Source organism: Benincasa hispida, chromosome 12 (assembly GCF_009727055.1).
Source record: "Benincasa hispida cultivar B227 chromosome 12, ASM972705v1, whole genome shotgun sequence".
Taxonomy (NCBI): domain Eukaryota; kingdom Viridiplantae; phylum Streptophyta; class Magnoliopsida; order Cucurbitales; family Cucurbitaceae; genus Benincasa; species Benincasa hispida.
Genome location: NC_052360.1, coordinates 77,231,690 through 77,243,439, shown reverse-complemented (window position 1 = coordinate 77,243,439; position 11,750 = coordinate 77,231,690). Strand labels below are relative to the sequence as shown.

The 11,750-nt window shown below is 39.0% G+C and overlaps 1 non-coding gene across 1 annotated transcript; it reads right to left on the bottom strand.

Annotated features, from left to right (window-relative positions):
* Positions 1–10,684: 10,684 nt before the first annotated feature.
* Positions 10,685–10,791, bottom strand: LOC120068600. Its single transcript, XR_005479238.1, has one exon. It is a non-coding gene; the product is annotated as a small nucleolar RNA R71 (small nucleolar RNA).
* Between the last annotated feature and the right edge of the window lie 959 nt (positions 10,792–11,750).

The following is an 11,750-nucleotide window of genomic DNA, read 5'->3' as shown; positions in this document are numbered from 1 at the left end:
AGGGTCTATAGTATACGGATAAAGTTGGGTACCTTATCCTAGTGACACTATAGATATGACCCACTTTGTATTTGATACAAATGCAATAATCTAACGCGCTCGTGTAGGGGACATGCAAGTGAGGGTATTGATGACTTATAGAAATACAAATTATTGTAGCATTTTTCTTAGACTAATAAGGTTAGATAAGCAAAATATACATTAACAATACTGCGAATTCATGCTTAAAAATATATTTGCACTAAAGTATGTTTTAAATCCTTGTTGACCGCATATCATGAGTTAATTTGCGCCGAAGTGCTATATTTTGCAGTTGATCGTAGGAATTATTCACATGTGTCGAGCTCACACCTGAGGAAGAAGCGGTTGATTGCATGCTTTGGGATCTCTGACGTAATCCCAGTGGATATTCTACCACAACTCGAAATGATGACCATAATAGCAGCATTAACATTCTCACCTACCTGAACAGGGATAACGACTAATCATTGTGGGCTCCCCAAAGTCATCAGTGGGTGGCTCAATAAATAGAGCTTTATGCCAATGTCAAAGAATCCAGATCTTTGTTTATGAGTTATGTGGTCTTGAGCAAGAGCACCATTGAGCATTCCTCTAAGAATCCTTCACTCCCAAAAACCACCTCTGACTAATCTCAACAGGGTAAAGGGGAGGTTGAATTTTATGAGCTAAGTTGAACTTTAAGGATTAATTTTGTTTGCTTAGTGTATGACTATTTAAATGTTTACCTATGATCACTCGTTGAGTCAAGTAGCTATAACCAACTGCTCGAGAAGGTAAGTAGTCGTGGATCTCACGAAGTAAAATAAGAAGTATTTCTAGAGATAGAAACAACCTTATGTTCAATGCAACATCTTTCATGCGTCATAGAGATATGACATGTGGTTGGCTGCCAAGAGGTGTGCGATGGGCGAATCTTGCAAGCTTGGATTACCCTTGAAGCCAAACATAGGAACTAGGCATAGACTTCCCCTAAACCCTGCTTCTCTATACATTTTTTTTACACACGATAAAGTTGTTGTCTCTCTAAGTTTTCTTAGAATTAAACTTGAAGTGTTCATTGCTTGCTTAGATAGGTTCATTCACATAGTTTTTTTAATCGCATGATTTTTTACTCTACTATGATTACTTTTGTCCTTTTCGAATACACATTACTTTCCAAACATCCGTAGTTACCAATCCCCGAGTGTGACCTTGGCTCACACCAAGAAACTTGTAGTTTGTTTATACTTGGCAAACTATAAGAAAACCTGTGATTAGTACATGATTAACTGCAACTTAGTTAATTCAGTGCATAGTAATTCTTTAACAGTTTATATTAACCGTATTAAACGTAACAAGTTTTTAGCATCGTTGTCGAGGATTTGGCAAATAATTGAGTATTTGGTTTGTGTTTTCGCAGGCACCCTCTTGATTCTAAGTGTATTGCTTCCTTTAGCGACAAAGCAGTAAACAGTATATGAGTACGGGTACTGAACCTGAATTCAATATTAATCCTAAAATTGAGCAGACCTTTTGTCGCAGAGCAAGAAAGAACAGAAACAGAAGAAGGAATATGGAAAACAACCAAAACAATAGCCAAGTCAAGGGAAATGGAGTACATGGGCACGAACAACAGAACCCTATCATGCTGACTATTGACCTTAACATTTCGATGCGAAACTATGCAGCCTAAACCTATATCATTTCTCGTTCGGTATCATTCGACCAACCATTGCTGGAAATGTGAGATTTGAGATAAAGCCAATCATGCTATAGATGATCCAAACCATAGGGTAGCTTGGACGGGTGCCGGGAGAAGATCATCATGCTTATCTGACTAGCTTTGTGGAATTGTGCAACACTTTTTATATTCCTGGTGTGATGCCAGAGGGGATCCGGCTTTCACTCTTTCCTTACATTCTTTGAGATGAGGCCAAACAAAAGGCATATTCCTTTGAACCTAATGAGATCATATCATGGTACCAGTTAGTTGAGAAATTTATGAAGAAGTTCTTTCCACCAACTGTCAACACAAGAAGACGGTGAGACATCGTTACTTTTGAACAAGGAAAATCAAAGACTTCGGGTGCCGCTTGGGCCAGGTTTAGGTAGCTTATTCGTAACTTCCTGTACATCGACATCCCTTACTGCATACTGATGGAGACCTTTTATAACAGACTGAATAGAACCTCACAAACAGTGCCCGACACATCAGTGGCAGGTGGGTTTATGGATAGAACGTACACGGAGGCAAAGGGAATTTTGGATTGAATAGCAAGAAACACTGATGAATGGGTGGACAATGGATATAGAACTAGAAACTATGATAAACAGAAAATGGAAGGTGCACTGGTAGAGTCAGATACGGCGAACTAATTAGCAACCCAGATGGCAGCAGTCACCTCCCTCCTAAAAACAATGGCCATTAATCAAAATGCTCTGAGCACAAATGCTACTCAACTTAATACGATGGATCAGGTTGCGACTATGAGTTGCATACAATGCGGATAACCTCACTCCCTTGAAACATGCCCATATGATTCTCAGGCTGTATTTTCAATTTAGAATAAACCATTTAGAAAACATATAATCTAAGTTGGAGGAATCACCCAAACTTCTCTTGGGGAGGCAACCAACAACAATATGAGTAACAAAGTGCACCTCCACAGCAAGCACACAGAGGAAATCCTCCCGGATTCAATCAGCACAATCAAAGCCATCAACATGCTCAAAATTGTCCCCACCACAACCATGCACCGAGCTCCAATGCATCTTTATCATTAGAATCACTTTTAAAAGAGTATATCCAAACTAATAATGTGTTAATCCAATCCCATCCTCAATTTAAAATCTCGAAGTTTACGTGGGACAGATCGTAGATGAACTGAAAAATAGACAAGCAGACACCCTGCCAAGTAACATAGAAGCTCCTTGAGGTAATGGTAAAGAGTAGTGTCAAGCCGTGACATTGTGCAGTGGAAGGACAATGTCCAACTTAAAAGTAGATCCTCAAGATTCTAGACAAGTTAAACTACCCACTCCAGTTAGACTAGAAACTGAAATACCTACAACCACAATCAACCTCAATGACTCTAAATCAACCGAGAATCTTCATAGCAAAACTTTTCAACCCTCTGCTAAATCTTTAGCAAATTCAGACTCGATTGACAAAGAAGCCTCACCATCAACACATCTAGGATCCTCGTTGCAGGACCTTGATGTGGCAAAGGACAAAAACAAAGCAAGTAAAGTCTTTCATGTGCCACCTCCATTTCTGAACAGACTAAAAAAGAAAGATGATCGTCGGCAATTCAAAAGGTTTCAAGATTACTGAAACAACTTCAAACCAATATCCCTTTGGTAGAAGCCCTTGAACAAATGTCGAGTTACGTAAAATTCCTGAAGGATATATTGTGTAAAAAGAGAATGTTGGGGGACTTTGAGACCATCACACGAACTTAGGAGTGCATCGCACAATTCAAAAACAACATCCTAACCAAAATGAAAGATTCAGGAAGCTTTACCCCTACCTTGTCTATTAGTGGAAAGGAGGTCGATCATATGCTATGATCTGGGTGCAAGCATCAATTTGATGCCACTATCTATCTTTAGAAAGCAAGGAATTGGTGAGACCAGGCCCACCACAGTAACCCCACAATTAGCTGATAGATCCATAACATAACCCAAAGGGAAGATTGAAGATTTACTTGTTTAAGTTGACAAAATTATCTTCCTAACGAACTACATCATTCTGGACTATGAGGCTGATATTGAGATCTCTATCATCTTTGGGCACCCATTCCTATCAACTTAGCATGCGCTGATCGACGTACAGAAGGGCGAACTAAGCGTTAGAGTTAATGATCAAGAGGTTAAGTTCAATGTGTTCAACGCATTGAAGTATCCGGACGAACTAGAAACATGTCAGCGCATTGATGATTCGGGTGTAAGATTGTGGGAAGTGTTTAAAGAGAAATTAAGAGAAAAAGAAGAAGAAATTTAATTGGCAATGGAAGAAGTCCATGTTATCACCAAATCTAAACCAATCTTTGAATCTTTGAATCTAGATGAGCGAGAAGCAGCAAGAATAAAACCATCTTTAAAAGAGCCCCCTCTTTTGAAGCTGAAGGCCATACCTGCGCACCTTAAGTATGCATATCTTAGCGATAATGATACTTTGCCTGTCATATCGCCTCTGCATTGAGCAGAGACGATGAGGTTTCCCTATTGCAAGTATTGAGATAGTAAATTAAGGCCATTGGATGGACTTTGGCAAACATTCAAGGGATTAGCCCCTCATGTTGTATGCATAAAATCAGGCTGGAGGAAGGGAAAGTGGCTCTATTGAAAGGCAATGCAGGCTCAATCCAACTATGCAGAAAGTTTTCAAGAAAGAGATAATAAAGTGGCTCAACACAGGTTTTGGGTTTTATATCCTAAAACTCGTGGTTTGTAAACAGTAAAACTTATTATGAATTCAATAAGTTGTTATTAAATATATGAATTGCTTATTTCGTTCGAAATAAATCCAATAAACTAAAAGATCCATGACTATTACATGAGTACTTGAACTTTATGTGGAGACATAAAAATGGATCAGATTCAAGCAAATAGTCAAAATGGTCTATAGTATATGAATAAGGTTGGGTGCCTTATTCTGATCACACTATAGGATGGGGCCCACTCTGTAGTTGTTACAATGAGTTGTAAAGTGTTACAGACGAAGTGATCCTAATTCGTACATGTCATGACTTGAGGAATGGGTTTGTCCTGTGCAATGAGTTTGTACAAGATCAAACCACCAAAAAGTCACTCTTACTTTATAATGTTGTCTACTATTTAAGACTGACTATTTCAAAGTGATGACCTAGATAACTTGACCTTAATTCTGAGCTAACTATGAACTCTTTTTTATTCAAAATTATCCTTAGATTTGCATGGGTGAGGGTTGGCTCAACAGCTCTGGCTCAATAAATCTCCATTTCAGGGGTAAGACCTGGTAGATTAATGGGGACATAGGGTGCAAGATGTAATTCACTCCTACTCGCTTTTAGGGATAGTAAAGAGGTTGTTCCCTTAAGTGTTGACTCCGGGTCTTAAACAAAGGGCCCCACCCTCTCATTAGCTTGAGAGAGACTCAATTTGTTGATCGGATCATAAACCAATTATTCACTAGAGGATCAGTGGGACTTAAGGGACAAGAGGTAATCTCGGGGGTAAAACAACCATTCGACCCAGCCGTTATTACAAACAACCTGAGAAGGGTTAACTTACTAATCATGGTTATATTGAGTGGACATAATATATCTACAGTGGGGGGAGTGCAACTCTGGGCTTTAATGGAGTGGCCCAGTAGTTAACGAATGACGATTAATTCGATGTAAAGAGTTTAGCCAATTAAATCACAGATCGTTGAAGCTCATGATTTATAGGTCTGCGAGGTCCCCTTACTAGCTCACAAATGGATTAGCCTTAGAGTAGCGTGATAAGTTGATTTGAAATGTCCAGATTAGAATTAAGGGAATTAGTAATTATATGTGATATAATTACACGTTTAGTTTTGGAATTAAACAAAATTGGAGAATCAATTAATATTTATATATGATTAAATATTATATTCATGAATAGGTATTCATGATGGTGGAATTAGTGTTAAATTAATTTAATATTTGATATTGAATTAATTAGAATTAATTAAATTGTTTAATTAACTATTTATTATTAATTTTATTAGAAAATTAATTAATGAATTAATTTTGTAAAATTAATAAAAATTGCACTTTTGAAAACAAAATTTGATTTTAGAAATCAAATTAGAAATTCAAAATTGAAAAAGACGGAAAATGGAAAATCTCATGGGATTTCTCCACTTTTAAACCAACTTGCTCACACAATCTCCACCATTGTCTTGAATCAATCTTCCAAGCATGAGCTGCAATTCATGTACCAATCCTCTTTGCATGATAATCATACAATAAATGAAGAAGATTGAAGTGGAAATCGGGAAGACATTTGATAGTTTGTTGTTGAAAAACTTGAGGTTGAACAAAGTCTTCTTCCATGGTGATGCAGTGACCTCATCTCCAAATTCCATTAATCCAATCTTATTTTGAGTCCCACAACTCAATCTAAGGCACCAAGAGGATATTAGGGAAGGCCTTGAGGTGGTTCACAAGTAGATTTGGAGAAGATTTACAGTTGAAATTCGAGTTTCAAGAGGTTCTTCAAATGTATGTCATGAAACCCTCTTATTAGTTTATGAGCATGCTTAATTTAAAGCCAAATTAATGAATTAGAATGCTTAATGATCCATTTTACTTTCGTTGCATGTTTTCTAACTCTAACAGTAGGAGTCATTTATCCCATCTCTGACAGCAGTTGGGTAAGCCCAGTATAGTACGTGCCTAAGAAGGGTGGCATGACTATCATTGCAAACAATAAGAACGAACTGATCCCTACAAGAACTATCACCAGTTGGCGTATATGTATGGAGTACCGCAAGTTTAATCAGGTAACTAAGAAGAATCACTTCCCTTTGCCCTTCATTGATCAAATGCTGGATAGCTTGGTGGGAAATAAGTTCTTTTGCTTTATGGATGGGTATTCCGGATATAACAAGATTGCTATAGCACCTGAGGATCAAGAGAAAATAACTTTCACTTGTCCTTTCGACACCTTTGCCTTTTGATGCATGTCCTTCGGGCTCTATAATAGGCCAGGGACTTTCCAGCGATGCATGATAGCCATATTCTCAGATTTATCGAAACAGTTAGTGGAGACTTTTATGCATGATTTCTCCATTTTTGGTAATTCATATAGCGTCTGTCTTATGAATTTGGAAAAAATGCTCAAATGATGTGAGGAAACCAACCTTGTCCTTAACTGGGAAAAGTGCCATTTCATGGTCACTAAAGGTATTGTGTTGGGGCATAAAGTTTCCAAGGTAGGACTTAAAGTAGATTAGGCAAAGATTGATGCAATCACTAAGTTACCAGCGCCTATAAATGTTAAGACACTGAGAAGTTTTCTGGGACACGTTAGATTCTATGAGAGATTCATTAGAGGTTTCTCCCAAATTGCCCGACCTTGAGTGCACTCCTTGAAATAGACATACCTTACAATTTTGTTGATGCTTGCACCAAGGTGTTTAACACGCTTAGGTATGTACTCATTTTTGCGCCCATCCTGGTGGCACCAGATTGGTCACAACCCTTTGAACTTATATGCGATGCAATCAACTATGCAGTGGGAGTCGTATTGGGTCAGCGTAAAGAAAGAATCCTACATCTTATCTTTTATGCCAGTAAAAACCTTAGCAATGCCCAAGAAAATTACACGACCACAGAGAAAGAAATGTTAGTCGTGGTATTTATGGTAGACAAATTTAGATCGTATATAATGGGAACTAAGGTGGTGGTATACACTGATCACTCTGCAATCAGGTATTTGATGGCGAAAAAGGATGTGAAGTCTAGACTGATTAGATGGATGCTACTGCTGCAATAGTTTGACTTAGAGATTAAAGATTGGAAAAGGACAGAGAACCAAGTTGCTAATCATTTGTCACGGATGGAAAATGAAGAGAGTCAGAAGAAAGAAAAAGAGATAGAAGACTGTTTTTCGGATGAAAAATTGATGAGCTTGAGTGAGAAAGAACCTTGGTATGCGGATATGGTCAACTATTTAGTTTGCGCTCAAATGTCAAAAGAATATAATTTTCAACAAAAGAAGAAGTTTATTCATGAAACCAAGTTTTATTGTTGGGATGACCCGTTTCTCTACTGATTAGGACCTGATCATATTTTACGACGATGCATACCAGAATCGGATGTTTAGTGCATCCTTAAGCAATGTCATGAGTCCTCATATGGTGGACACTTCGGAGGGCAAAGGACCATTACTAAGGTCCTTCAGTGTGGCTACTTCTGGCCCACTCGATTCAAAGATGCCCGTGCCCATGCAGTAAACTATGATCGGTGTCAGCGAATTGGCAATATATCAAACAAAAATCAAATGCCACTAACTTCAATTTTGGAAGTAGAGTTGTTTGATGTGTGGGGCATTGATTTTATGGGTCCTTTCCCCACTTCTTTTAGACATAAATACATCTTGGTAGTAGTCGACTACGTCTTCAAGTGGGTGGAGGCCATTTTCTATTCTAAGAATGATGTGGCCACGGTGGCCAAGTTTCTGAAAAAGAATATCTTTTCCCGCTTTGGGATGCCCCATTCGTTGATTAGTGACGAAAGTACTCATTATTTCTAATCTACTAACAAAATTTAATGTGAAACACAGGATTGCAACCACATACCATCCACAGACAAATGGTTAGGAGGAAGTTTCCAACAAAAAGATAAAGTCCATATTGAAGAAGGTGGTAAACACCTGATAACGGGTAGAAATGCACGTTATTATAGTCCAAATAAGTAAAACAATGAGGGAATACGACGGTAAAATATACAAAATCATGTCCAAAAGCATTAAACTGAGAATATTGTGATCGCATGCGCCCATCGCATAAAAGCAACTAATTTACTTATTTTGTGCAGGAAAAATACGTTGGCACAAGTAAAATTGCGATCCAAGAAATTCGGCATCCGCTTGCATTGCAAGAATGTGATCACAAAGTCATGCGATCGTATGCACTCGTGAGAAGTTTCTCAAGAAGGTGGCCGCATAAAGACGGTGCATCAAGGTGAAAGCTTAATAAATCATGATGGGACAGAAAGTTGATGACGGTCGAATCCGAATTTAGTTGACAAGCCGTTAACGACACATTGTAGCAAGTACATTCAAATTTTCAGTGACCATTAATCGACGCATCAGACAGAAGATTTAATGACCTCCAATCATTGCAATCATTAGAGGGAAAATCTTCTTCACCTTGAGCTCTATAAATAACGAAGGCCACCATCGATAAAGAGTTGGCCATATATAGAAGATAGGTCATATACAAATTAGTCGCTAGTCTGTAATAGTTATTCTTATACTTAGAAGGCGGAGGCGAGCGAAGAGAAGAAGACACCGAGAGGACATTCCTGGATAGCTCGAAAGACTGCTGGAAAGCGCTATAAAAGGAGAGATGGCCGACACTTGTGGACGCAAGGATATTCTTTTGGGCAGAGTAGAGTAAAAAGACAGTGTAAAAGCCACGGGAAGCAAGACATTGCTACCAAGCTTCTTATCCCTACTTTCCATTGTGGTTTTGTATTCTGCACTTATTCATAGTAAATGGAATTCTCATATCAACATCTGTTAAACCTCTCCACATTTTGTATGAGTAGCTAAATTTTCGAATGGGTTGGGAAGTACTTCGCTAGCATGACCTAAGATCTTCATTTTATGTGATCATCTTGTCTTATGTATGCGTCATTCACCCTTTAGAGATACTTGATAGAGTAGTCTAAAGAAAGAATCTAGACTTAAGAAAGTCAGATTAGAATCTAGGCTTGAGAGAGTTAGACTAGAGTCGCATATGCAAGAGATAGAAACTTAAACATAAGTTCTGTTTGCTATTATACATCGCATGCACCCTAGAAGGATATGATAGTATGCGGTCACCCTGTGTGTGTGTATATCATATATATCGTATGTGTCCTAGAAATAGAAACTATGGGGTTTGTATTGAGAGATGACATGATGTTGTGTGTGTATAGCATGATCACATAACTTGAACGCAATCTTAGGGAGTGTTAGCTAAATCCCTTCTCAACCCGTTCATCACATACTCATTATAATTCTCAATTTCATCAACTCTTCACTCGAACTCGCCGCATAGGATTTATACTTAAACAAAATACCAACCAACTTATTTGTTTTCGCCACCGCAAAGGAATCAAAATTTACTGTCGCATAGTAACTCTGTAGTCCCTGTGTTCGACCCTGGACTTACCAGGAAATCTAGTGAGATTTATACTTGGGTTTTACTAGGAAAACTTGCATGTGCAATGGCTAATTCATCACTGTAATCTCATACCATTATTTCATCTCATTTATAACGCATCAAGTTTTTGGCACCATTGTCGGGGACTACGGCAGTACATATTGCACTAACAGTAACTTTTTGATTTTCTTTGTAGCTTTCGACCTCTGTGCACTGCCATTTCTGTGGTAAGGGAGGAAGCAAGTGTCTTACGAGTGAAGGACAAGTTCCTGAGATCAATTACGACCCAGAGATTGAAAGAACTTTCAGAAGAAGACAAAGAGACAACTGCCGACAACAACAAGAGAGAAATCCTAGAATGGCGGAACAACCGGAAAATAGAGCAGCGAATGCGAACAACATCATGGCACACCACATTCTCCTGGCAAATGACATCAATAGCCCATCCGGGACTATGCAGCACCCAACCTCTATGATTTCTCCTTAGAAATCATGAGGCCAGCTCTGAACGGATCGAGGTTTAAGATGAAACCGGTTATGTTGTAGATGATTCAGACGACCGACAGTTTGGTGGAAGGCATGGTGAGGATCCACACGCCCATCTCCGGAGTTTCATCAAAATCTGCAATACTTTTGTGTTCCCAAACATCTCAGCTGAAGAAGTTCGACTAAGGTTGTTCCCATTTTCGCCATGTGACCAAGCAAGGAAATGGGCCTATTCTCTCGAACCAGGGGAGATAATCTCGTGGGAAGAAGTAGTAGAGAAGTTCATGAAGAAATACTTCCCCCTACTGAGAAACAAGACGAAGGAAGTTGATTACAAATTTTGAACAAGAAATTAATGAATCGCTCAGTGATGCCTGGGCGAGGTTTAAGAGACTGGAGCGAGATTGTCCGCACAATGGCTTACCTTACTGTCTCCAAATGGAAATATTTTATCACGGTTTGAACCCTACATCACAGACAGCTGCCAATACGGGAGCAGCTGGAGGTCTGCTTGACAAAACGTATGATGAGCCTAAAATTTCTTAATCGCATATCAAAAAATCACGAAGATTGAAGGGAAAGCGATCAACAACTTAAAAATTCGAGAAGGTGACGCAAGCAATGGGGCCATCGCATCCGTACAAAATCAAATGAATACGATGATGAATCTGATACAGGGCATTGCAATCAATAGCCCAGGAACGCAAAGAGGGCAGGTCAACACAATCGATCAGATGAGAATAAGTTGTGCCTCTTGTGGAGAAGCACATCCGATGGAAGAATGTCTGAGGAACCCGCAATCTATATGCTTCGTAAAGAACAATTCTTTCTCTAAGACTTAAACCCCAGGTGGAGAAACCACCCCAATTTCACGCGGAAAAATAATCAACAGAGCTATCAACCCATGGCGCAAAAAGAAGGGCCGCAAGGATTTTTCTCGCAAACAAACAGTCAATCGTAAAATTAAACTAGCAGCTCGCAAGTGCCGCCATCTTCTTCCTTAGAGAGCCTATTAAAGCAATATATTGAGAAGAATGAAACAGTAATCCAGAATCAAGTGACTTCAATCCGCAATCTCGAAATCCAAAGAGGACAGATTGTGGGCAAACTGAAGAATAGACCGCAAGGGGCGTTACCGAGTTCAACTGAGCTCCCTCACAACCCGAGGAATACAGGAAAGAAGCAATGTCAAGTCGTGACTTTGTGAAGTGGAAAGACAATTGCGAAAGAAAAGATGGAGCCAAGTAGGACTACTTCAGTTGCGATGGAATCCAAGACACCGTTGACAAAGGATGAACCAGAAGAAAATGAGATGATGGAACCCGAAGTTGCGTTGATAACTTGTAGAAATACAAGTTATTTATACTGCTTTATTTAGATA